This window comes from Trichosurus vulpecula, chromosome 4, assembly GCF_011100635.1.
Source record: "Trichosurus vulpecula isolate mTriVul1 chromosome 4, mTriVul1.pri, whole genome shotgun sequence".
NCBI lineage: Eukaryota > Metazoa > Chordata > Mammalia > Diprotodontia > Phalangeridae > Trichosurus > Trichosurus vulpecula.
The window spans coordinates 202,361,627-202,389,391 of record NC_050576.1 but is presented as its reverse complement, the minus strand read 5'-3'; the positions used below and the strand labels follow the sequence as shown (position 1 = coordinate 202,389,391).

The window sequence follows — 27,765 nt, the reverse complement described above, 5'->3', positions numbered from 1 at the left end:
GAATCAAAGAAATAAGTGTAAACACACTTTGCAAACCTTAAAGTGTGATGTAAATGTTTATTACACATTAAAAGTTATATCCATGTTTAATATTTATACTCACGTTGTAATGTTATAGCTCGTTCATTTTGTTTTGTTGCTGTCGATGATCTGCTTATGTGCTACGGATATGTGTGTGTTATGTCCTGCATGAAATTTAGAAGCACCCTATGTAGTGATGCTGTGTGTTAGTATTGTAGTTTGTGTTGCTTTGTATTGTTAACGTGTATTTGTTTTCAATGGTATTATGGGATGATTACCTGGGCTGCTGGGATAATCACCCTTTTTCTTTTCAAGAGGTAATGTTTATTTTGATGCTTAGGCTATAAAATTATGGATTTCAAGTATATCCTGGCTGATTTTTTTAACAAGGTACTTAAAAATTCTGGCGTTGGGGATAGATATAATAATACCTGGGCTATGAGCCTTGATAAGAAAACCAGAAATTTAAACAAACACTGTCCCAAGAGCTCACAGGTCTCTTTGAATTTAGTTTTGAAGGCTTCTGGGAGGAAGAAGCCAGAAGAGAAAAGTTAGATCATCCATAGGAAGAAGTGCCCCTGGCAGCTTCCTAAAGGCTCTCTTCCACAACTCTGATGTACCATGACCATGCCATCATCCTTGATGGCATCTAGAACCAATAGAACCCTTACCACTAGCCCCACCCTGTTTCCAGCCTAGTCAGAGGACAACAGAGTCAGGAGGTAAAGTCACTCTCTTTAAGGTCCTCTTCTCCTCTTCCTACCCCCCACGTTGGCATTACTCAGAGTCCCCATGCTGGGATCGAACAGCAGCCCAGCCAGTACTCCCCCTCCCCCCTTGTGGGTTTGTCCAAAACACGCAGCAGGAGGACTTGGTAAATCAGGGTTAACAAAGAGCATTAAGCATTAGCTTAATACCAGAATGGGCGAGAAGCTGTTCTGGCCACAATGAAATGAAAGCCAGGTCCCATGCTCCATCAATTCAACAACTTTCCAATCTGCAATTCTCAGCAGCTCTATCTTTACAGGACCTAGTTCTACAAATCTGACTGTAGAAGGTTATCAGCAGAATATTGGGAAGCAGCTATTTTTCACATAATTTTTAGTGTTTGCAACAACCTGGAGAAACAGCAGGGGAGGTGTTATCCCCATTCAAAAAATGAAAAAAACTTAGGTTAGAAGAGCAAGAGTGACTTGTCCAAGGAGGCTGTGCTGGGACTCAGAGCCCAGCTCAGCACTCTTGCCACTACACTAATTACCTGGTCTGACCCCTTCCTTGCTTCCACCTCCAAGGTTCCCTCATTTCTCCCTTCCTGGTCTCAAAACTAGCCACAACTCTGTTCTTACAGTCTGTAAACCAGGGATTCCTAAGCATTTTTGGGTCATGGACCTCTTCGGCAGTCCTTTCAGAATGATGTTTTTTAGATTTAAGATTATAAAGGAAACCAGTTATAATGAAATATAGTTATCAAAATCTTTAAAAAATAAGTTCATGGATGCCAGGTTAAGAACGCCCTTCTCTAGTCAAGCCAAAAATACATACAGTGACAACGATGTAAACAGAAGCACCACTCAAAGAAATCAAAAGTGGATGTAGCGAAATAATAAGGAACTAACATGGCTCCAATGAAGCAAAATGAGAAGACACTGCCACCCCACCCCCTTTGCTGAGGCAGGAGTTCCACAAGGGCTGTACATTGAATGTATTTTAGATTTTTTTGATGTAGGGATTATGTTGATTTTTTTTCTTATTCTTTTTTTCATCTTTAAAAAATGTGATGGCTGTGAGGGGGAAGGGATACTGGTGGAAACTACAGTGTTATAAAAAAAGATATAAATAAAAAACTTATTTAAAAAAACATTAATTTTAAAAAATCCTGCTCTAAATGGTCTCTCTCATTCCAGTATATAACTAAAGCCAACAATCAGTCTGGCAGCTTCCTCTCTCCCAGCAGCTGTCTGTACCTCCTCCCCTTACAGACCAAGGACTCTGATCTGATGGGGCAGTGGGCAGCAGGGCTGATTAGGGTAAAGAGAAAAAGGGAAAGGTGGTGCAAACAAGGAGAGATGAGGTTGGCAATCACTCGGTCAAACTGAGACCTGTTAAAGACCTTAGATTGAAAAGGCCAAGGTCCCCCAATGCATCCTGATCCATTTCTGGCCACTAGACCCACATGGCTCTGGAGGAGAAAGTGAGGCTGGTGACTTTGCACAGTCCTCCCTCACTTAAATCTAATTCACTTGCATGTCGTGACATCAACTCCCTGATGTCATGGTCCCAGCAGCAGCAGCAGCAGCAGCTACTATGCCTACAATTCAAGCTGCTAGCTGGGTGATCCAGGCAGGAAAAGGTATCCACACCTTGGCCCACATGTTACTCTGGTGCCTCTTTTGCCATGCATCCAGGACTGGGAGCCTGGTTCCCAAAGCACACTTGGAACCAATATGGTCTTGAGAATACTGTTCTAAGATTAAAAAAAGAGAAGATCGAAAGGAAAGGAAGTGATCGAGTGGGAGAAGAGGACTATGCCTAATTATTCCAGGGTCATCGTTCACCTGGAAAGGATCCCTCTATCATTGTGTAATAGTGAAGTGCTGGACGTGGGAGCAAATCCTGCTCTAATACAAGGGCAAGTCACTCTCTGAGCCTCAGTTTCTTCATCTGTAAAATGAGGAGGTTAAACTAGATAGCTTCTGAGATGTTTTCCAGCTCTAAATCCATGATTCGATGAGCCCCAGAAAACTTAGCCTTTCTTCACTTCCAACCAATTCAAAATACATTACTCTCTGGCATTAGTAACTTCCACCTCCTTGCCTTGGGGAACCTGAAACTTGCTGGGTAACCCAAGGCTTGGAATTAATGGCTGGATGAATTAAGTTTCCAGCTGCAGGGCTGGTTCCCTTCTCCACACTTATCCAATGGCCATGGCTGCACCCTCAATATCAGCACCAAGAAAGGTCCATTAAAGTGGCTCCTGGAACTCTCTGATGGGTTATTTGTGGCTCTCAGCCCACACTTGCAGAAAGGCAGATAAAGGAGCTTCTATAAGGGAGGAGGAAGGAAGTTAGACCTGACCTAAAAGAAACCTAATGACAGCCAGGTATTTGGATAGAAAAATCCAATCTAGAGCTGTTATGATTTCTCAGATCATCCTCTTCCCAGCAGTTATCATTAGAGAGCTGGGGGCAAGTATAAAAGGAGCTATTTGTTTAAGCCTGTGTGCAAATTGGGATCCCTGGCTCCTGTTCATAGAATCCCAGAATGGCACTTCTGGAAGGACTTCCTAGAGATCCTCTAGTTTAACCCCCAACCCCACCCTTTCATATTAATAGATGGGAAAAATTAGGCCCAGGGAGGAGGAGTGACTTGTCAAAAGTCACACCACCAGCTACGGTAAGAACTCAGAGTAGAACCTGGGTCCCGGGGACTCCCAGTTCAGTGCTCTACCACACCACACCATTCTCTGTCTCCCTAGTACCATGTTGTTTTGAGTCTCTCTTTTCCAGGAAGATAGTAACGGCCTCATGGTATAGTAAAAAAAAAAAAAAAAAAAAAAAGGCATTTGATTTGTAATCAGAAGACTTGGGTTTGAGCCCTAGTTTAACTCTTTCTTATTTAATTCTTGTATGTTGTTGCTGTTCAATTATTTTCAGTTGTGTCTGACTCTTCATGATCCCATTTTGGGTTTTCTTGACAAAGATACTGGAGTCGTTTGCCATTTCCTTCTTCCAGCTTATTTTACAGATGAGGAAACTGAGGCAAATGGGGTTAAGTGACTTGCCCAGGCTCACCAGCTAGTAAATGTCTGAGGCCACATTTGAACTCAGGAAGATGAGTCTTCCTGACTCCAGGCCACCGCACCACCTAGCTGGCCCAATTCTTCTATAGCCCTGGATAACAATAATTTGTTGTTTGGTCGTTTCCTTTGTGTTATAATAACAACAGCAGTAATGGCTAACATTTCCGTACCACCTCTGAGGTTTCCAAAGTGCTCTATATATGTTGACTCATTTGAGTCACTTCCTCTACCTGGATCTCAGTTTTCCCATCTATAAAATAAAGGACTCTAGACCAGAAGGAGTTCTTAACCTACCCAAGGAACAGAGAGTTTGAAGCTAGGCAGTCTTAATGGAGACTAATTCAGACTACTTCTCATAGTTGCCCAAGGATCACAGTACAATTGTTAGAATTTCTAACCCCAAAGGCCAATGCCATATGTCAGGGCTTTCTCCAACTAAATAAGAATGTATTAAGCACCTACTATGTGCCATACCCTGGGAAAAGAGAAACCAAGCAGCCCCAGAAAGGCCAGAAAATCTGAAGAAGCATACGTTCTCCCATAAGGAGAGCACGCACAAAAGAGTGAATTCCTTCCCTGGCCATCATGTCTATTCCCCCAACTCCCAGATTTACAATGGACCCCTCTTCCTTATTTCCACCCTCACCCTTCCACCACACCCTCACTAGGGATGACTCATTTTGATCCTTCAGATCAGCTCAAAGGCCCCTACTGAAGAAAAACCCATTAATTTCTCAAGACAACCTTCCCACGGCAATCCATTTCACTTTTGGTTTAGCTCTGTTAGGGAAACCTTTCCTTATACTGATCCGAACTCAACCTCTCCACCACTTCCACCCATTTCTCCTAGGTCTTCCTTTTGGGACCAAGTATAATAAATCTTCAGCTTCTCTTGCAAACATTTTAAGACAGCTAGCATATTCCCAATGCCAAACCTTCTTTTCTCCAGGCTAAACAACCCTTGTTTTTTTGATCAGCTCTCAAAGGAAATGACCTCCATTCCCCTGGACTCTTTCTCAAGTCAAACATCTGAAGATGTAAACATCTAACTATGAGATCCTCTGCTTCCTACACAGTACTCTCCCAAGAATTTCATGAGATGGGCATAGGAGGCAGAGAGTAAGAGGAACCTGGGGAAGGTAGGGAGGCAGGACATATATTTTTTTGCCTGAGAACTTAGGGTTGTGGTCTCCTGGAGAAAAGGGGATGCTTTACTCAAAGCCATTCATTACTCCACTCTAACTCCAATGGGGGAAAGAAGAGCACAAAATCTTGATGGCTTCCAGATTGAGTAAAAGAACCTCTCAAATCAAATAATGAGATTGAGTTATTGGTTAGGTCTCCCCTTGAGGGTGCCAAGCAAGGAAAGAGCCTGGATCACAAAGTATGTAACTATAATCATTTCCCTACTCTCCGGAGAAAAGTCTAGGCACCCCTGGGCCAGAGAGCTTGATTCCAGCAGCAAGGCCATGGTTCTTAAAGGGGGAAATGGTGGGATAGAGTAAGCCTATTTCAGGAGCAAAGGCTGTACAGGAATGGGGTAAACAGATTCACCTACCATGTTATTTTAAGCCATTCCACATCTGGGGAAGCCACCTCAACGGCTGACATGGTAGCCTTTGCTTCTCTTAGAGAGAGATGGTGAGTTGGGGCAGGGCTGAAGAAGAATCCTGGTGGAGCTGAAGTCCCTATCATAAGCCTGCTTTGGAACTTCTGGTTACTCCCTCCCTCTGGCTCCAGGCTGCCAGATTCTGTGGGCAGGGCAGAATTCGGAGGGGCCAGCCCTGAAAAGGAGCCTACAAGAGAAGGGATCAGTGGCTTTCTGAGGCATACTTGCTGTGACTCAGCTTTGGGGAAGCAGCTAAAATAGACTCAGGGAGAATCACTCCCCATGGGCCTGGCTTTGGACACCCACTGCCCGGGGAACTGAACCTTTCTTCCAAGGCAGGGTTAAGGGAAAGTATGATAGACATCTCAGAAAACCAGTATTTCCCTGAGGACAAATCAACTCCCTTCTACTATCCCTCAAGACAAAGACACTAAGAGCTCCCCTGTAGGGACCCAGCCTTTGACAAAAGTTCATATATACTCACTATAACCCCTTTCTGGAATCTTAGGGACAAATCTTGCCTTCCCCTGTCCTGTTGCATTGTCCATTCCCTCATCTACAAAAAAGGGGATGGAAATATTTGTACTAGCCTACCTCACAGTGCTATGGTGAAGGAAAGGATCTCGAAAACCTCTGAGTAAAGAGGCAATTTTTTTTTGGCTTGACATTGACGGAAAGTGGGTGTCTTGGGGTAGTGGTGGTGTGAATTTCCCTTTCACAGGGAGTCTTAAAGCAAAGACTGGATGATAACTTGTTGGATATGGGTCAAACTATTTGGCCTTTGAGGTCCTTTCTAACTTAAATTTTCTGGTATTATTAATAATATTATCTTGTCCTAAAGCCCAGAGAAGGCAAACAATCTGTTCAGTCACATAGTTTAGTAGAACTATGAGTTTTTGCTGTTGTTTCAGTTGTGTCGGACTCTTTCTGACCCTATTTCAGGTTTTCTTGGCAAAGATTCTGGAGTAGTTTGCCATTGCCTTCTCCAGCTCATTTTACAGATGAGGAAACTGAAGCAAACAGGGTTCAATGACTTGCTCAGGGTCACACAGCTAGTAAGTGTTGGAGGCCAGATGTGAACTCAGGAAGACAGAGGCCCAGCCTTCTATCCACTTTACCCAAGAGCTCTGAGAAGGATCTTCTAAATCCTATGGTCTTTCCATGTTCCCTATTCAGAAACAAGGGTTATCACTACATTTCCTTGCCTAAGAAACTTAGGGTTGTGGTCTCCTGGAGAAAAAGGAATGCTTTACTCAGTCATTCACTACTCCAGTTTATCTCCAATGGGACGGAAGAAAAGAACAAAAGCTTGATGGCTTTCTGGTCAAATAAAAGAATCTCTATCAAATAGTGATACTGAGTTATTGGTTACATCTACTCTTGAGGGCACCGAGCAGGGCGAGAGTCTCCCCCCTAGAGTATGCTAGTTGGGGGAAAGGGAAGGCTGCTGGGGAGGTGCCTTCTTCAGGGTTATAGGGCTGGTCCCGGTACGCAGCATCATAGGTCTGAGGAAGGGCATTCCTACTAACCATATCATTTGGCACCAGTACAGGCAATCTTGATGCTGGAAAGGACAGACCAGGTCATCCCACAGATAAGAGTGATTCTAGCAAATGGGAGTTTTCTGGGATACTCATCAGCAGTAGTCAAGTATTGGAACCAACTGGTCTTTGCATGTAAACTAAAGGAATTAGGATAATTCAACAGAACCCCAGAAACCACTCACAGGTGCTCAGTAAAGACTCATCAGTCTCTCTCTCTCATGCCCAGAACATCGGAGGATCCCTTCTTAATTTTTTTTCTCCTCTTCGCACCAAAGCAAGAAAACATCACGTGACAGGTACATGCGCCCTCATTTTATTCATAGGATTTAGTGCAGGAAGGGACCTCAGAGACCATTTAGTATAACCCCTCATTTTTCAGATAAGAAAATTGAGAGGGAAGTGACTTACCCAAGGCCTCTCACTACATATCTGGTGTTCTTTCCACGTTTCACAGAACCTTTCATCTCCTGGAGAAAATTGTTCTTTAAAATAAAATGTCATTGGGGTAGCTAGGTGGAACAGTGGATAGAGCAGCAGCCCTGGAGTCAGGAGGACCAGAGTTCAATTCCTGCCTCAGACACAAACTGTGTGACCCTGGGCAAATCACTTGACCCCAATTACCTCCCAAAATAAAATGTCACTATAGGGGTGGGAGGAAAGTCAGAAAAATTTTCACCTCACCTGTCTAAAATTATAGCCAGGATGATGGATGGCAACTTATAGCATGGTAGAAAGAGTCCAGGAGATCTGGGTTCTAGTTCCAGCTGTGCCCCTAAGTAGCAATGTAACCTGGGACATGTCACTTAAAACCTCTTTGAACCTTGGTTTCCTCATCTGTGAAATGAAGAGTTTGAATAATGTTGAACCTGGAGAACAGTTTATTAAATGACAGCCTTATTCTAAGGAAAACAACTCTGAAAGACCTCAGAACTCTAACCACAGTAGGGACCAAACATAACTTCAAAAGACTGAGGATGAAACATACCTTCTAACCCCGTGGCAGAGAGAGGAGGGAGGTACAAGACTAGACACGCATTCTCAGACATTGTGACCAATGTGTTTTGTGTGTGTGTGTGTGTGCATGCGCACGCGTGCGAGCACCTGACTATACACATTTATTGTAAGGGGGCACTTCTACAGGTGGGGTGAGATGATAGAAAGGTGGGTTGTGTTTATTCATTGAAATCAGTTAACTGTAAGTGGTCACTAAATACACTTTGGTGGCTGTATCAATGTTCAATATAACATTTATTTTTTTTTAAATAAGACGAAGGTGGCTGTACTAGCTTTGTAAGAGTTAGTAGCTCTAAGATTTTGTGATCTACACCTTTCTTGTCCAGAAAAGAAAGGAGCTTAGGTATCTCCCACCAAATTAAAAAAAACACACCAGGAACAACAGCTGCATCCTGATTCCACCTACCAGACCAAACAAGAGAAACTAAATACTCCAACCACCCCAAAGGAGATCTGCTTGTTTCCTGTGTCTTAAAAAGAATTGGAGAATTGGAAGGGACCTTTGAAGCCTTAGAAAATCCAACCTCCCACCTCTTGCAGGAATCCTGTCTCCAACCTGCTGGATACTTAGTCATCCGGCATCCTTCTCCTATAAAACCCAGGACAGCATCAAGTTGTTAATCCCAGTTATCAAGAAAGGAGTTTAAGCAGTAAGGATTGTGCAGAAGAGGCTGCCTACGATCTATCGCAGAATCCCTTAGCCTCTCCCTTTGGGTGCCAGTTCTAGGATTCCATTGCTTACTCTGAGAAGGACCAGCTGAGGACACTGCTCCCTTGGAGTTCCTGGGTAGGAGAAGGTGGTTGTTACCCTGAAGCAGAGATAGAAACAGCAATGACAACTGGGACAAATGACTTCCTCTCTGGGCCTCAGCTGTCTCACCTGTTCAATGAATGTGGGGGTTGGACAAAATAACCTCTAATAGCCGCATTTATTTAATGCTGTGTCCCTGACCCCTTCCTCAGGCTGGTGAAAGCCTATGGACTTCCTTGCCAAAGGTTTTTCAATACATAAATAAGATACATGGAACTACAAAGAAAACCAATTCCACTGAAATACAGTCATCAGGGCAGCTAGGTGGTGCAGTGAATAGAGCACCAGCCCTGGAGTCAGAAGGACCTGAGTTCAAATGCAGCCTCAGACACCTGACACACTTACTAGCTGTGTGACCTTGGGCAAGTCACTTAACCCCAATTGTCCTGCCTTCCCCTTTCCAAAAGAAAAAAATTACAGAGCCATGAAATACAGTCATCAATTTTTTTTAAAAGTTCATGGAGTCCAGGTTAAGAACTCTTGCTTTAAGATTTACAAGGGATTTTCCTCACAACAACTCTGTGAGGTAGATACTTAGAAAATGTTCCTACCAACCAACTGAGAGACAAGAAAACCGAGGCTCATTGTGGAGGTCAGAGTGCCAGGCCTGAAGTTAGGAAGACTCATCTTTCTGAGTTCAAATGTGGCCTCAGACACTTCCTTGTTGCGTGACCCTGGGCAAGTCACTTAACCCTCAGTGTTTGCCTCCATTTCCTTATCTGTAAAATGAGCTGCAGAAGGCAGTGGCAAACCACTTCTGTATCTTTGTCAAGAAAACCCCAGACGGGATCACGAAAACTCAGACAAAACTGAAACAACTGAACGACAGTTAACTGACTTGCTTGTGGTTACAAAATAAGTGCCTGGGCTGGGATTCAAACCCAGGTCCTTTATATTGCCAGTCCAGGGATTTTTTCTACCACATTACCTGTCCTTCCATTGACCCACCGGCGGCTCAAGGACAGGCCCATTGATTCAGATCACTTTCTAGCTCTTAAGGAAGTCCCCCACCTGCCACTGACTGTCCTACTTTTTCCTTTATAGCAAAGCTTCCCTGACCAGATAATCCAACCTCCCTTACTAGCTGTGTCACCCAAGGCCAGTTCACTTAACCTGTCTGCCTCAGTTTCCTTAACTGTAAAATAGGGATCATAATAACACCACCTCCTAAGGTTATTTTGAGGATCAAATGAGATAATATTTGTAAAATGCTCAGAAACAGTAGGAACTTAATAAATGCTTATTTTCTTCCTTTTCTTCTTTCTCTCCTTCATCTTATCACTTACAGGAATCATTTCTTGCCCCCACTGAGCAATCTGAGGGTCAGGACGGGCAAACCTTTCAAACTGCCATAAGTTCTAATTAAGGAGATCTAAGGGGGCAAGGAAGGGAAGAAACTGGGACTAGATTGAAGAGTTCCAAAGGGCTTTTCCAATTCTAGGATCTTCTCACGGGAAAGTGCTAGATCAGCCTTCCCAAAGTAGCAGCCCTTCCCTCCCAGCTGGCCTGGCCAGAGTCTCTATCCCCCTTCAGCTGCAGCTGGAAGAGCCAGGTTCCCATAGAAACATCCGATGCCTCTAAGTCACTAACTGGAAGCACTGTGGATGTCTCCTTCCAGGCAGAAAAAAAGGAGCAAAAGCCCCAAGTTTCACCAAACACTTTTAACAGAAGTGAGTAGCCCCTCACACATGCCAGAGACACCCCTAGTGAGGAAACGCAAGCAGTTGAAAGTTCAGCTCTGGACAGGACGACAGGAGGGAGCTGGAGAGAAGGGAGAGACAATGCTACAATGTCTCTACCACTTCTGCTTTCTTTTTGCTTCTCTGGCTTTTTTTTTTTTAAAGAAAAGCCAGTGAAGTTCAGCTGAGCTGGGGAAAACGCCCTATGACTCCAAAGTTTTGGGGTTTTTCCCCATTGTCACTACGAGTAACTTTAAACAGTTTCTCTGGTTAAAATCATCCTGGGACCAATACCTCCCTAGAGCAGGCTGGAAAAATCCCTACCTAGGTTTCCTGGCCCATCCTGGGGCCCAGGCCACTGTCTTTCCCACTTCATCTCCGGGGAAAGTACGGGTTATCCTGCAGGGCCAGCCACTGGGTGCATCCCTGGGGCCCTCTAAAAGGGCCACCAGTGTTAAGAATTTTCCCTCCCCTCAAAGCCAATGATTGCCTCCCTGATCATCTTCTTCCTCTGACACCACTATGGCTATCTTCCTCCATGGTTAGAAATTTCTTATCCCCTGGAACTCTCATTTTGGGAGAGAGGTTGAAGTTAAAATAAAATAAAATAAAAACCAGAATTTGGAATAGACCCACCTGCTAGGGGAGTAAGTTAAAGCCTCCAGAGATTCCTGGCTTTGGAGGGCATTCACCGGTCCAGGGGAAGGGGAAGAATGAGTACAGCGAAGCAGCGTGGGGGTGACAGGAAACTGTTTAGGAATCAGGGTGATGAGCGCCAGTGACTCAATGACATCTGGCAACTTCGTTTGTTTAAATGTCTCTTCCTGAAATTCTCTCCACCCACTTGGATCTCCCAGGCGACACAACGGGTCAGGCTTTTACTTACAGGGAGAGAGGGAAAGGGGAAGGAGACAAGAAAGATTCAGCACTAGGCCTGGCTCACCCCAACTTGAGGACGGTCTGGGAACTATCTTCCTGCTCCGACTACTCAGAAACTCGGGGAAAACACATAGTTGAAATCAGATCCACCAGCTTTATTTTGGGCCGAGCACACCATTTCCCTTAAGACCAGAGTTTGTGGCTGGCTTGCTCAGTCACACAGATATTCAAGGTCCCCCTGCAGACACCAGAATATCCAGATCTGGCTGGTGAAGCCTAGCTCCTAAATAAACATGTGATAGTGTGCTCCAGGTCTGTATTTCAAAGGGCCAACCTGTTCCGTGGCTCTCTCAAGGTCCCCACTCTGGTTCTGAGCTCTCACAGTCTCACTTAAGGAGACTAGGGGAAGAGGATGGGAGGGAGCTTGGACTGGATCAGAGAGTTCCAAGGGGGAGAGATCTAGTGTCTTCTCATGGAAAGATGCTAGATTAGCCCCCTACCCCCCAAACTCAGGAGACTACAACCTTCAATCATTACTGTGTTTTCTTCAATATTTTAAAGAATCAAAGATGTCAAGGAGGCGGGTACTACCTTCACCGATACAGATCATAACTCTTCTATGAGTTGCTATAGCCAAAGGTAATTGATGATCCAGTGATGAATCACTCTGAATTTAGCTACAGTTGCCTCAGATGACATTCGGACTCTTGCTAGGCCTGTACCTGAGGTCTTTCCAACTTGGTAGGATTTGGGTAGGGAGTCTTAACCTGGGGGGGAGGAAGGGAAGAAGAGGGTCCACAGATACTTTTTTTTAAAAATATTTTGCTAAGTGTATCTATCTTCACAATCCTATTTTATTTATGCATTTTAAAACATTCTGAAATGTTAGTTATCTGCAGCTTATCCAGTCTAGAGCTTGTTTGTACATAGATCGTAAGTACCTCGAGGGCAGGGATGTCTTTTGCCTTTCTCTGTGTCTCTGGTGCTTAGCACAGTACCTGGCATACAGTAGGCACTTAATAAATGCTTGTTGATTGAATGACATGGCATCCATAGGCTTCAGACTACCAAAGGGGTCCATGACACAAAGAAGGTTAAGATCCTTGGTGCTGGAATTTTTGTTCTACTGACATGACTTTTGGGAGCCCAGAGTCAGGACTGTTACAGTCATGGCTACCCCAAGATTAGAAGAAAATCTCAATGGAAGCTCTTGACTCAATTCAAGAAAGTGCAAATGGTAGAATTTATCTCAAGGTGCATGCCCACTGCTCAGTCTGGGATCATCCAATGTGGTATGGGGGATATAGGCCAAAGAGTATATAGGAATATATAGTATATATGTGTGTATACACACACACACACACACACACATATATACATATATATATATATATATATATATATATATATATATGGAGAGAGGGAGAGAGAGAGAGGGAGAGAGGGGGAGAAGGGGAGAGGAGGAGAAAGGGGGGGAAGGGAGGTGAGGGGGAGGGGGGGAGGAGGGGGAGAGGGAGAGAAAGAGAGAGAGAGAGAGAGAGAGAGAGAGAGAGAGAGAGAGAGAGCGCATATAGAGTATATAGGAAATAGGAAGAGTATGAGCTGAAATGTCACACTAGAAATATCAGAGGCCCCCAAAACTATTCTCTTGGGTACTCTCTGAGTCACTGGAGCCTCCCAAGAAGAGATAGGACATCTCAGAGATAACTCTCCAATCCAATGAGCACTTTTTTTTTGAAGCCCTACCATGTGCAAAGCACTATATTAGGTGCTGGGAATACAAAGACAAAATGAATGAGTCTCTGCCCCCACAGAATTTATATTCTCCAGAAGAGATACAACATGTAAAAAGATAAATACATAAATAATTTGAGGAGCCAAAATGCATTAAAAACAAAACAGAACTAGGCTTCCTATTGGCAGTGGTATTTAATCTGAAGCTTCAAGGTATGTAGGGATTCTCAGAGGTAGAAGTGAGGATGAGGGGAGAGGCCGTGCCAATGCAGAAGCAGAGGAATAACTGGGTGGCTCTAGAGCACCTGCCCTAGAGTCAGGAGAACCTGACTTCAAATCCAACCTCAGACAATTACTAGCTACATAACCCAGGGCAAGTCATTTGATCCCATTGCCACCCCAAAACAAAAACAAACAAATGCAGAGGTAGCAAACAGACACCAAGTTTAAGGGAATACACTTGAGCACAGCACACAGACAAACCAGAATAAAATAGTCCTAGGCTTTGGCCTGGGAACTGGCCATTCACTATCTGACTGCAATGTAGAAAGCATGAAAGTAAGTGATGTGAAATAAGCCTGCAAAGTCAGGCTGGTGCCATATTAAATTCCAACATGGAGAGTTTGTATTTTATCCTCAGGGCATTAGGACACCACTGAAGGTTGGGGAAGGGGTGGGGTGACATGGCCCGACTCTCAGAAAAAGGAGGCTCTTCTGGTGATCCCAGATAACAAAGGTACCAAACAGCTGCGAATCTTCATTCTAGTTTACTTCCTGGACCACTTCACACCTCTCTGTAAAGCAGGTCAGGAAAAGGTGAGGGTAAAGGGGAGAGAAAGACTTCCTTTCACATCAACAAAAGAATGGGCTGCCTCGGCAAGTAGAAGAGTCCTATCATTGGGAGTATTCAAGCAGATACCAGCTGAGCACTTGTCAAAGATATTAAAAAGGAAATTCCTCTTGGAGAAAACAATTGGGCTATGTGCTGGCTGAAATAATTTCTGACTCTAAGACTCTACGGATGCAGAATGGGGTGTGTTGGCCTTGGGTCTAAGGGGACTCTCAACTCTTCAGACTTCCAGTATTCAATAGACTGGGAAAAGAATGGGAGATAAAGAGTTTAGAAGGAAGAGAGGGAAGAGAAAGAAATACTTCCTATCCTAGAATGAAGGCTTATGGCCCAGGGTAAGGGGAGGGGAAGGGCTGCAGTCACAGAGATACCCAGGGAAAAAGAGCCTATCCTAATGGAAAAACCCAGTAGTAGGTCAACTAGGCACATAGACTGGAACAGTACCATCCTGCTGAAGAAGCTGTGTCCCTGGGGTGGGAAAAGAAAGTCAAGTACTAAAGGAAAGATTTACTTTCAGAATGAAAGGGAAAGGACATGATCTGATCTCTAAGATCACGGATGGAGACACCACTAAGCTTTATTTGTATCCATGATCACATGTACGCAATCTTTAGAAGTAACCCAGCTGTTGACCCCCTCCCAGGACAGGACAAGTACAGATTGTTCACTGGTCAGGAGGGGGAAAGTAGATGCCTGGAGGACTCACACAGCACAGACACTGCACATGGGGCCCAATCCATCCTGTTCAGGACCAGGGCGGGAGGAGGTTAAGTCCTGGAGCTGAAGATGTTTCCAAGTAGATCTACTCAGCTCTTAATTACTTGCTTTTAAAAATGCCACTGGAATGACAGAAGAACAAGTTCATTCCTGCAGGCGGTATTAAATGAATTGGTCTTCCTAGAACTTCATGACCAAGAGGGCTAAATGAAGGAATGATGCCCATCTACAGCAGGGGTTCTTAATCTACAGGCTGTAAACTGGTTTTAAAATACTCTGAGAACTATTTCAAAGTAATTGGTTTCCTATTTTGTGCTTTAAAAAACAGTCTCCTGAGAAGGGGTCCATGGATTTCACTGGATCTATGACATGAAAAAAAGATTAAGAAACTCCTGCATTAGAGGGAAGCTCTGTCCTTGGCCATGTCCTATTCAATATTTTCATGAATGACTTGAAAGCGAGCCAATCATATTTAGGCATGACACAAAACTTGGAGCAGCAAACAGATTAGATCATAGGATCATTATCCAAAAAAAAAAAATCTAGACCCACTAAGATGATAGGCTGAATTAATAAAATCACATCTATTCCTATTAAATTTCAAGTCCTATACTTGGATTAAAAAAAAAATAACTGCTCAAGAAAAAGGATTGGAGAAAGCTAAAAAAGAATTCATAGTAAAAAAAAAAAGGATCTAGAGGGTTTTTGGACTATAAACTTAACATGAGTCAATGGTGTAACATTTAAAAAAAATTAAATAATCTCATTGGCTGAATTAATATAGAGTCCAGAATGAGGGAGGCGACAGTTCTTCTGCACCATTCTTTAGAAAGATCTCAGAAATACTATGTTCAGTTTTGAGAAACAGTTCTCCCCCTTTGCAATCCTATGCAATTTATTTTATGCATTTAAAATATAATGACAAAAACTAGCATAGTCACTCTGAAGTGGGCAGATCGCTTCTCAAATAGTATTTCATTTGATCCTTAAAAAATAAAACAAAAAAATTCTGGGGAGTTTCCTTTATTATCACCATTTTCCAGATGAGGAAACTGAGGCTAAGAAATATTAAGTGATATGCCCAGGGTGAGTAGTTAATAAGCATTTATTAAGCACCTACTACATACCAGATAGTATGTTAAGTGCTAGGTCACACAGCTAGTAGGCGTTTGAGACAGGAGTTCAACTAAAGAGAGATTTTTAGGAAGGGCATTAGCAAGATGTGGCAGAGGAAAGTGGCCAGGATTAGGGGGTACTAGAAACCATGACATACAAGGATGGATTGAAGGAATTGGGCCCAGTTAGTCTAGACAAGAGAAGGCTCAGGGAATCTATGATAGCAACCATTGAGTTGCTATAATGTGGAAGAAGGATTAGATCTCATAAAATACAATTAGGAACAAGCCACCTTGATTGCAAAGAGTCAAATGCAGGCTTGATATGGGGAGGAAAAGCTTCCTAACAATTAGAGTCACCCAAAAGAGGAATGGGGAGCTTATGGTTTGGTAAGAGCATAACACATACACAGATAATCCTTGGGTTTGAATTCTGGCCCTGCCACTCAATCTCTGTGTGACCTTGGAACGAGTGGTATCACCTCTCCAAGTTTCAGGGAGTCTCAGTTTCCCCGTCTGTAAAATCAAGGAGTTGGACCTGATGACCTCCAAGTTTTCTTTCAGCTCCGAATCTATGATGTGACCTGGAAAGGCTCTATGATGAGGTCTCTCCCCTTCATATCTGCGGACTAGGGAGGCCAAGCAGAGTTCTACGGAAGAAGCAAAATCTCTCCTCTTCTTAGAAGGTTTAAAACAAACAAACAAACAAAAAAGGTGGGGAAAGGTAGAGATTACCAGTAATACTGTTCCTCAAAAGAAAGCTTTCAGATACTAGCCGCCAGTAGGGTAGGATGACAGCACCAGAGAACAAAAAAAACCTAATTATTATCATTTGATGACGATAACAGCAGTGAAAATAGTGAATACACACACACACACACACACACACACACACACACACACACACACATATACACATATATATAGCACTTTAAGAGTCCATAAAGCGCTTTAACGTAGGTTATTTTGTTTCATGCTCACACCCCTGTGAGATCGTTGTTAATTTAAATCATACTTGTCTAGGACAGGGGTCACAGGGCTAGGAAGGAACTCAGTTCTTCCATCTCCAAGTCCAACAAATATTTCTTAAGTGCCCACTATGTGGCAGCCACTGTGATAAGCCCTAGGGATGCAAAGAAAGGCAAAAAAACAGCCTCTGGCCTCAAGGGGCTCACATTCCAATGGGGGTGGGGTGGGGGTGGACAGCATGCAATAATTATGCTCACACCAGATGTAATACAATCTAAATACAAGGTAATTCATTCCTCCTGATACTGTACTTCCAGAAGTCAATGACTGCTTTTAGGAAGGTAGTCCAAAGTTGTCCCAGGAATAATGTGGTTCACAGCTAACTTAGTGCCCAAGGACAGAGTTCATGCTGGGGCATAAAGCATGGACTTCTTAATATAAGGACAATGAAAACTAAGTCTGGCTTACAAAGAGGCTGCAGAAAAACAGAACCTACGTGGAACCATCCACCCAAGCCCTTCCTGGCATTCCACTCCAGCTGACTGAGTTGGGAGTTCCCAGCTCCAGGGTCCTGGATTCAGTGACCTCAGGAAAGCCTTCCTGATTCTTAAATCCTCTGGCTTTCCTTGGGACCAGGAGGAGAAGCCTCCAGTCCAAAGGTCATGGAATCCAAGCAGTAGGAGGTCCACTCTCTCAGCCTCCAGGGCTGGATTGCTCAACTTTCAGCCCTTTCCCCACCCCAAGCCTTATCTCTGGCATCTCTCCAGGCTTCATTCCCAGGGTGATGGAGGTTCCCCCACCCACCTCTGAAGAAAGTTTCACCAAGTCCTACCAGAAGTGGAAGGGGTAAAAAAAACAAGGCCATTTCTCAATCAAAGAAGGCCACCATTTACCCACACCACCTTCACCCATCTCCCAAGCCCAAACCACACCTACAGCACAGACTTTCCCTTTTCCAGAACTGGTTTCAGAGTCAAAGAGCCTGGGTTTGAATGCTGGCCCTCTCACATACCAGCTCAGTAGCTCTGGCTGGGTCCTTCTGGGCCTCACGTTCCTTATCAGAAAAAGGAAGGGGGGGGGGGGACCTAGATATACATGTCCTTGGGGTCTAAATCCTAAATTCAATAGATGCAAAGCAAAATAATCCTAAAACAAACACAGGCAGGGCCTGGAGCAAAGCACTGTATTTAATAAATATTTCCTGCTATGGTCCATTCACCTGAACTAATGACCTTGCACTTCTCATCCCACCTTTCACCAGGAAAGTATCTGTAACTGTAACCCTCAGTTATAAATACTCTCTCCTGGACTTTCGCTCTCCTCTTTTCTCTATACACTAGCTCTCTCTCTTCAATTTTACTGCAGTGGCTCCCTATCACCTCCAGAATCAAATATAAAATCCTCTGGCATTCAAAACCCTTCACAGCAGGATTCCCTCCCACATTTCTAGGCTGCTTAACCTTCAGTTGCCCCCACCTACTCTGTAACCCAGGGATATTGGCCTCCTTTTTGATTTTTTAATGAGGTGCTCCATCTCTGGACTTGCTGGCTCCCATGCCAAAGCTCTCCCACCTCATTTCTGCCTTCCAGCTTCCCAGGCTTCCTTAAAGTTCCAGCTATAATCCCATCTTCTACGAGCTTTTCCTGATTCTCACTTAAATACTAGTGCCTTTCCTTGATTATTTCCCATTTATCCTGTCTATATTTTGTTTGTACATACATGTTTTCGTGTTACCATCCCTCCATACCCCATTAGTCTGTGAGTTCCTTGATAGCAAGGATTGTATGTTGCCTTTCTTTGTATCCTTAACATGGTGTTTAGCACATAGTAGGCACTTAATAAATGCTCATTGACGGAACAGTTTTTGATCTTCCCACTTCCAGCCTGGAAAGTATCTATAACTTCCCCCCTCCCACCCCCATAATGGGTTTACCCCAGGGCTCTTTCCTGGGCTTTCTCCCTTCTTTACACTATATATACTTTATACTTATCTATTCTCTATACCATCTCTAGGTGATCTTATCGACTCCCATGGGTGATTTGGAGAAAACTTGCCAAGATCAGCCCTGGTCTCCCTCCTAAACTTCAGTACTAAACCACCAACTGCCTACTGGGCATTCCAAATAGGCATCTCAAACTCAACACGGACAAAACACCCCCATATATATATCCCTCCTTAAAACTTTCCTGTTTCTGCTGTACAACTCTCTAGTCACCCCAATTAGAAACCGCTAAGTCATTCTTGACTCCTAACTCTCCCTTCCTCGTCCAACATATCCTACCTGTTGCCAAGTCTTGTCAGTTCTACCTTCACAATATCTCTCCTGTTCACCCCCTTCTCTCTATTCACTTGGTCACAACTCTAGTTCCGGCCCTTATCACCTGTGACCTGGACTATTCCAAGAGACTACTAAAGGTCCTTTCTTCTTTCAGTTTTTCTATTCTCCAATCCATCCTCTACACCAGGGCTGTCCAACCTTAGGTTTTTATTGAAACAATAGACAATATATTTTGATTTGCCATTTGAACGAGAGCTGTGGGGTACTAAAGCATTTATGTAAATTTCTGTGCTTGCAGGCAGGCACATAATTTGGACAGCCCTGCTCTATACCATTGCCAAAGTGATCTTCCTAAAAGTATAGGTCTAAGGTCAAATACAAACTCCTCTGTTTGGCATTGAAGGCCCTTCACCACCAGGATCCAACCTACCTTTCTAGTTTCATTCTCTATTCATTATTCCCCTTTATATCCATTAACCAATCAAACTGGCCTTTTTGCTGTTTCTCACAAATGACACTCTATCCTGTCTCTGCTTTGGTATAGGCTTTCCCCTCATGCCTGGAATGCACTCCCTTCCTCACCTCTATGCCTCTTAGAATCCCCAGTTTCCTACAAAGCTCGGCTTGAAATCACCTTGTACATGAAGCCCTTCCTGACCCTTCCCAAGCTTCTCCCCCTCAAAAAAAACCCCATTCTTGTATTTATATATTTTGCATGTAATTACCCCTGTACATGCAGTATTCCTGAAAAGAATGCATGCTCTTGAGGGATCCTTGTGTTTCCAAAGTGCTTGAAAATACACTGAGACATCACCTAGCTCTGTGATAATCAAATGAGCACCTACTGTGTACTGAGCAAAGTTCGAGGAACCGGGGGGGGGGGGGGTGTTATAATACAAAGGTTATATGTACAAGATCCATTCTCCAACTATGGATAACTTATTTTTTTTAATATATCTCTAATTCAACATGGTAGTTCCAACAGTTCTCTGTTTTTATCCCCTTCTGAACCTCTTCCTGCTCTGTTGTTTACTTTTTCATGATTTATGAACATTCTCATCTTTCTTGTCAAAATCCAAAACTATACACTGGCCATGTCTGGAAAAAAAATGTTTCATTCTGCCCCAAAGGTCCATTGCCTCTCTCTGAAGAGGTGAGAAGCATAATTCATCACAGCTTTCTGGGAGTAGTCACTGCATTGATCATAGTTCTAAAGTCTTTCACAGTAATTTTCCTCTATAATGGCTCTACATATATTTGCACATATGGGTCCTTTCCCAGTCTTTCATGTCTTTGGAATATAGCCTAATGGTGTTATCAATGGGTCAAAGGGCATACACAGTTTAGAGACTTTCTGAGTATAGTTTCCAATTGCTTTCCAGAATGATTGGAACAGTCATGTCTCCATTAACATTGTGTTAAGTGTGCCTGTCCCTTCCATAATCCCTCCAACAATCGCCATTTTCCCTTTTTTGTAATCTCTGCCAGTCTGATGGGTAGAAAGTGGGATAGCTCAGAGGTGTTTTAATTTGTATGTCTATTGTTGAACAAAATTTCTTTTCCAAAGAGGTTAGCTTCATTTTACAAGATTAGGATGCTGAGTTGAAGAAAATATCACCAAGGACTTGGCTTGGTCTGTGTATGAACTAGCCAGAATGGTGCAAACACTGCCTGTCACCCATAACAGAGTAATGTGCAGTATATAAAAGGCTCTTATTCCTGAGGAGTAAGCAAAAAATCCTTGGGAATTTTTATTAGGGAAGAGGTGGGGAGAAAAGAAAAAAAGAAGGAAGAACAAAAGATAAGTGATTTCCCTAAATCAGAGATCCAAGGCAAGCACCAGGAACTTGGGCGATCAAATCAATAGTTAAGAGGAACCTCCCAAGCAAATTAGGTGCCAAGGAGATGCTTAACAAAAAGATTTGAAACTCATTATAAAACACCATAATGCAGCCTCCCCTTTGTTGCTAGTCCCTTAACCCTGAAAGTTAAGTTCCCTATCCCAGAAAGCTCCAGGAAGATTTTTGCCTGTTATCACCTGGGGAAGACAGAGCCCAGGATATCTACTCAGGTATCTCCCTAAACCCAACTACAGAGCACCCCAATCTCCCCGAATGAAGAAGCAGCTAGCCTTCAGGCAAGGGTGGAGAGACAAGGTTCAAGTTCAGAGGATAAGATAAAAAAAAAACTAAAGTACAAAAACATAATCTGGTAATGCTACAGTCACATGGAACAGTTCAGACTAGCAAGGCAGGTCAGGAGGGAAGCCTGGAAAAATCACCCATAGCCTGCAAATCTATAGACAAGGAAATAAGAAAACCGAGGATTTCTTGGAGAGTATTATTCAGTCCCTTCTTTGTATCCTGTCCCCTTTGTTCTCTCCAGTTTCAGTTCATTCTCCTGGTGTCCCCAGTCAGAAAACAGGGAGGGTACCTTTCTCCATTCCACCCAGATGCAGTTTCAGAGAATTGGTGATGGAGGTGGGGGAAGGGAAGATTAGAAGGGAAGTTATTAGAAACCCAGACTCTATAACCCTAACTCCCGTAACTGGGCCCCTCATTGTTCACTTCCCAGACTCCTAATTGGAAAAACCTCTCCCAGACCCCATTAGCTGCAGACAGATGGGAAGCAGTGTATTTCTCCCTAGCACCCCAACATCTGCATTCCCCTTTCCAGAGGGAGTAAAGGGACCCCAATGGGGCCTAGACATACAAATTGCCCCCTTCTCCCCAACCCAAATTTCTACTGCTACCTAGGTAACAAGGAGAGAGCATGGAGGTGGGGGCACAGAAGCAAAATGGATAGAAGACAGGAAAGTGCTTCATTTTCCCCCCTTCCTCACTTAGGAAAAAAAGAAAACTTTTAAAAACCAACGTGCCCCATTCAAGAGAAATGCCAAAAACTTGCCATAAACCTGGTTTGAATCAGTCAGCATCCACCCACCCAACATACACATACACTCAAGCTGGCTCGGTGACTGAAACACATACAGGAAAGCGGTCTCAGTGACTGAAATACACACTAAGGCTAGGGCTGAGTGACCGAAATATACACGCACTGAGGCTGGTCCAGAGACAGAAATACAAATACTCAGGCTCAGTGATTGAAATTCACACACTCAGGCTCACTGACTGAAATTCACGCACACACCCCCCAACGTAGGCTCAGTGACTGAAATACACATACACACGCACACACACGGCAGGCTGGGTGACTCACACTCTCTCTCTCTCTCTCTCTCACACACACACTAAGAAAGGCTCAGTGACTCACACACAAGCATGTCTCCCTTTGGACCTCCCCCTCCAAAATCAGCCCAGCCCAGGTCCCCTCTCGACTCACCCCAGGAGACCCGAATCCCGAAGAAGGCAGCGTAAAAAGAGAAGCTAAGAAAGAGGGGGCAAGTTGACGTCCCAGTTGGGGGCGCTCTAAGGCCGGGGGCGGTGCCAGAGGCGGGGGATGGGGGGGTGAGGGAAGGAGCAGAGTCTCGGAGTAGGCTCAGCTAAGGACGATTAAATCATTAACCCGCCACGGCAACGTCCTGGCCCCCTTCTTCCCCACCCGACCGGGCGCGGCCACCTCCTCCTCCCCAGGTTTTAAAGGACGTTACGCTGATGGGGGCCCCCCAACTCTTACCCTCCCCCCTAAAAAACACATGCACACACACAAAACCTTGGACAAAGGGAGGGCACTGGAGGACTGTACTTCCCAAAAGGAGGTCCTCGGAGAGAGAAGATGGGGGGAGGGAGATGGGCAGCGAATAATCCGCACTGTTTAGGGCTTCCTTCCCGTCTCCTTAAAAAAAAAAATAGCCTGGTGACATGTAGTGGCGCTGCAGTGTGTGTGGTGTGTGTGTGTGTACACGTACGTACAAGCCTGGGTTACTACAGGGAAATATTTCTGTGTATTATTCACGGAGAACTATATCAAACACCTACACACCCCTCTCGGAGCGAAATCGTTGGTTGTGGGCCGGGCGCTGGTCCAGATCTTTCATTCACGCCTCCCCGCCCGCCCCCACCCCCATATACGTGCCCCAATCCCAGGGCAAGAGTCGACCTCAGACGAGGCTTTGGGGCAATAGGTCAGCTGAGTTAGGGGAGAGAAAATTCCAGAGTCAACCTAGGGCGGGCAGGATTAACCAACTCCTTCCTCTTTTATACCCGCTCCTCTTTTGAAAGACAAATAAAAACAAAGCTTAGCGGTCTGCAGCTTTGCCTGTACTCCTTCTAAGGAGATTGGAGTTTCCAGAGCCTTTCCCCGCACGCTTGGTACTGGGAAGGAAAGGAAACCCTGGAGCTGAGGTCGGCCCCCAACCTGGCATCTCCGATGGGCACCAGAGAGAAAGGGGCTTGGTTGGCATAGGTGGGAATGGGGGAGGGGTAGAATACGCCTCGACCAATCCAGAGCTTTTCCTAGGATAGCCACATCTCTGCCCCGGGGGGTGGGTGGGGGGTGTGTGCTCCGCTCCTAGGCAGCGCCAGTCTACCCTAAGCTCCCCTCCAGGGGGCTTCTGCCTCCCCATAGGGGTTCGAACCCCCCAAACCACCTCCACCGGGTCGGCTGGGTGCAGACAACTGTCAGTACCCAGTAGGAACAGGTCACCGCGGTGGTGAGCGCCCCACTTCCCCCTACCTCGGTCACCAGAATCCAGTCTGCTCGGGCTGTTGTGTTTCCCCCAGATTCACGGCTGCTCTTCCTTCCACGGACTCGGTTTGCCTCCCATTTGGACAGCCCATGTCAATTCCTAACGCTTGTCCCAGTTTTCTCTTTCTCTCCGTGTCGGTGTCTCTCTCTAGGCGCTGTTCTGACACTCCTCTCTCTCCGACTCTCTCTCTCTCTTAGTGCTTCCTCCCTCCCAGCTTTTCTCCCTCCCAAAGCTCTCCGGGGTGATGTAATCGCCCTGCCGCAACCAATGGCGTTTGGAAACATCAGCCCAGACGCTTAGGCCTCCTCCATTCAAAATCCAAAAGCCTTGAGTTTTTTGAGTTCCATGTGAATCTGGCCACTGATTCGAATGGGGAAGCTAGCCAGGGCCTGGGCCCCACACCTCGAGAAAGGAGCTTTATGGAGAGCACAGGAGAGGAAAGAGACAACCTGAGCTGATCCAAAGATCCCAATCCCATGCCACAGGTTCCTTCTCTTTTGCTGGATTTTCCTTCGGTTTTCCAACTTAATCAATTTGAGAGTTCCTTAAGGACGAGTGGGATCCCTTACTCCCACAAAGGTCCACCCTGGGACCTTTCTGGCAGAGAGCCAACATCTAGCCCTCACTATGAGATCCTCCCTAAAAAAACCATTTTTTCCCTACCTGCCCCCTCAAAGTAATGACAGGAAATGTTTCCCCCAGGACTACGAGTTTTCCTGACTCACGATCTCTTTAAAGCTTCTGGGATGGGTATTATGAGACAGAGGGGCAGAGGAGACTGTCAGCTCTTAGAATAGCTAATCACCTCCCAGCCCCATTAAAGAGAGAGGGATTGGAGGGGGAAGGGAAAAGCTCACTTCAAGTTCATGGACTTGGTCCCAGACAGTTACTGGAAACCAAAGGGGGTGGGGGGGAGGGAATGAAGAAGAAACCTAATCCAAGATGGGTAATTGGGTTTTATTCTCATTTGTCTTTTGTTTCTGGGATTGGGAAAACATAAATTTGGGCTGGTGGGTGACTTGGATTATATTCTGGTCAATGGAGTTGTGTCCCACTTTTCCAAACTCCCCCTCCCTTCATATTAACTCCTTGTCTACCCTGGGTATGGAGACAAAAGACTCAAGTTGTTGGGTCAGGGATGGGAACAGATGATAGGGACCTTGGTTTCTAGAATTCTTTCAGAATTTTGGTTTGAGTGAATGAGATATAGATGAACTCATAAGGAATGATCATCTACCCCTCAGCTCCAAGGCTTCTACCAGCCCTCTACAGCTTAATGTGCAGAATGACTGCTGATGAAGTCACTACAAATTTGTTAGGTAAATTCAACCAGCCTGCCCTTTAAGCCTTCCCGGATTTAACTGTCTCACTCCCTTCATTCTCTATTCAAACCTTTTCAGTCCTTGGACTATCTATTACCATCTCTCCCCTCTCCCTCCCAGAGCACATTGTTTGATACTGTACTTCACTGAAAAAAAAATGGGACAATGCATTACTAGTTCCCTTTTCTGCCCATCTCTACACTTTAAATCATGTTTTAATCATTCTCAACTCTCTCCCCTCTTGCTCAAAGTCTGACGAGGGGGGTGGGAAGGAAGTAGGCTTTCTTTTTACAAGTGTGTGACTCTCTACTTAAAATCTTGAACCAATCTCCTCCTTTCTCCTGCATGAGCTTGCTTTCCCTTTCCATCATCCACTCTTTCTCCCTTGTTGTCTTTTTTTGGGGGTGGAGTGGGGGGAGGCAATTAGGGTTAAGTGACTTCCCCAGGGTCACACAGCTAGTAAGTGTCTGAGGCCATATTTGAATTCAGGTCCTCCTCACTCCAGGGCCAGTTGCTCTATCCACTTTGCCACTCAGCTGCTCCTCTCTCATTTTCACTCTCCCCTTATCCAGTCACTTTTCTATTGCTTAGAAACATGCCCTGATCTCCCCCATTTTTATAAAATCTTCCCTTGATCCGAGCATCTTCTCAGGCTGTAATGCTATATCTCTTCTCCTTGTGTGAACATTGAAATTTCTAGGAAAAAAAACCAACTGTCTACCATTATTGGCTCCCCTTTCTCATCTCCTACATCTCAACCCCTTGCAGTCTAATTTGGTTTCCTGAAACTGCTCCTTTCAAGATTACCAGTGTTCTCTTTTTTAAAAGTCTTTTTCAAAAATTTTCTTTCTTTTAAAAAACGAACTTGGCAAACATCAACAACCATGAACATTTTCACATATAAAGAACAGAAAAAGAGGATTGCACGTGAAACTGTGAATATCTATCACACGACACTTTCACTGGTTGTCCCCATGCTTGGAGTTCTCTCCAGCCTCATCTCAGTCTCTGGCTTCCTCTGAAGTCTCAGCAAAAATCTCATCTGTCAGTCAGTCAACAAGCATTTGTTGAGCACCTACTAAGTGCTGGGGATACAAACAAAGGCAACCCCCTCCCCCAAGAAAAAAACCAGTTTGTGATCTAAAGGAACTCACAGTTGACAAATAACTATGCACAAACAAGATAGGCTAAGTTGGAGATAAGCAGCAGAGGGAAGGCACTAGCATTATGGGGGATCAGGAAAGGCTTCTTGTAGAGGGTAAGATTTTAGCTGGGATTTTAAGGAAGCCAGGAGGCATGAATTTGGGACAGAGAGAATTGCCGACATAGGGAATAAGCAATGAAAATGCAGAGTGGGGAGATGAATTGTCTTGTGCAAAGAAGCCTGTATCACTGGACTGAAGAATAATTAAGGGTACTAATTTTGGCCTAACAATGAACACCAAGAAAACACAGGTGCTCCATCAGCCACCACCACACCATTCATACATGGAACCATCAGTTACAGCAAATGGAGAAGTTTTGAATGCTGTGGATAAGTTCACTTACCTTGGTAGTGTACTTTCCAGGGTTGTACACGTTGATAATGAGGTTGACGCACGCATTGCCAGAGCTAGCTCTGTGTTTGGGAGGCTCTGAAGGAAAGTATGGGAGAGGAGATATCAGACTGACTACCAGACTGAAGGTCTACAGAGCTGTGGTGCTGACCTCATTGTTGTATGCCTGTGAAACTTGGACAGTCTACCAGTGCCATGCCAGGAAACTGAACTGCTCCCATTTGAATTGTCTTAGGAAGATTCTGAAGATCGGCTGGCAGGATAAGGTACCAGACATTGAGGTCCTTACTCAAACTAAACTGCCAAGCATTCAAACTCTGCTTCAGAGAGCTCAGCGCTGATGGGCTGGCCACATTGTCCGAATACAAAACGTACGCTTGCCGAAAAGGGTATTTTATGACGAACTCACACAGGGCAAGCGTCCACATGGTGGTCAGAAGAAGCAATATGGGGACACCCCCAAGGTCTCTCTCAAAAACTTTGGAATTGATTGTGTGACAGGGGAGGCACTGGCAAAGGACTAGTTAGCATGGCGTGCCCACATCAGAACAAAGCAGAATCGAAACATCAAAGGAAACATGGGATGTGCAAGTTTGGAGTATCCACCCCGGATGTTCACACGAACCATTTGTGCCTGACTTGTAGAGCATTCTGAGCTCCTATTGGCCTAATCGGCTACAGTCGAGCATTGAATCTTGACTGAAGTGGAGTGATGTCATTTTGGTCCTCTCTGAGAATGAAGGACAACAACCAACCAAGCAGGGGTGGATAAAGTGTAAGAAGACTGGAAAGACAGTAAATAGGGAAACAGGTTACAAAGGGATTTATTTGGATGTCAAAAAATGTTTGTCTTCAGTTGTTTTTCAGTTGTGTTGAACTCTTCGTGACCCCATTTGGGGTTTTCTTGGCAAAGATACTGGAGTAATTTGCAATTTTCTTTTCCAGTTCATTTTACAGTTGAGGAAACTGGGGCAAACAGGCCAAAGTGTTTTGCCCAGGGTCACACAGCTTGTAAGTATCTGAGGATATCATAAAGAGGATTTTTTATTTAACCCTGAAAGTGATAGGGAGCCACTGGATTTTATTGAATGGGAGAGGGAGGGTGTAGTGACACGTATGATCAGACCTGAACCCCCTGCAAAATCTTTTCCCATTCCCCCCTAATGCTAATGCCTTCCCTCTGAAATTATCTCCATATATGCTATACGGCTTGTTTGT

At 44.6% G+C, this 27,765-nt stretch overlaps 1 protein-coding gene across 2 annotated transcripts in view; it reads right to left on the bottom strand.

The window, feature by feature from the left end:
• CDC42EP4 (CDC42 effector protein 4) overlaps positions 1 to 23,873 on the bottom strand; it is a 29,839-nt gene extending 5,966 nt beyond the window's left edge. Inside the window, exon 1 of one of the 2 annotated variants that reach the window (XM_036757188.1) lies at positions 23,657 to 23,873. The gene's annotated coding sequence lies outside the window, so the exon portion shown is untranslated. Of the gene's footprint in view, positions 1 to 22,363; positions 22,388 to 23,656 lie in introns of those variants that run through there. The other variant, XM_036757189.1, reaches the window with a different exon arrangement.
• Positions 23,874 to 27,765: the final 3,892 nt, after the last annotated feature.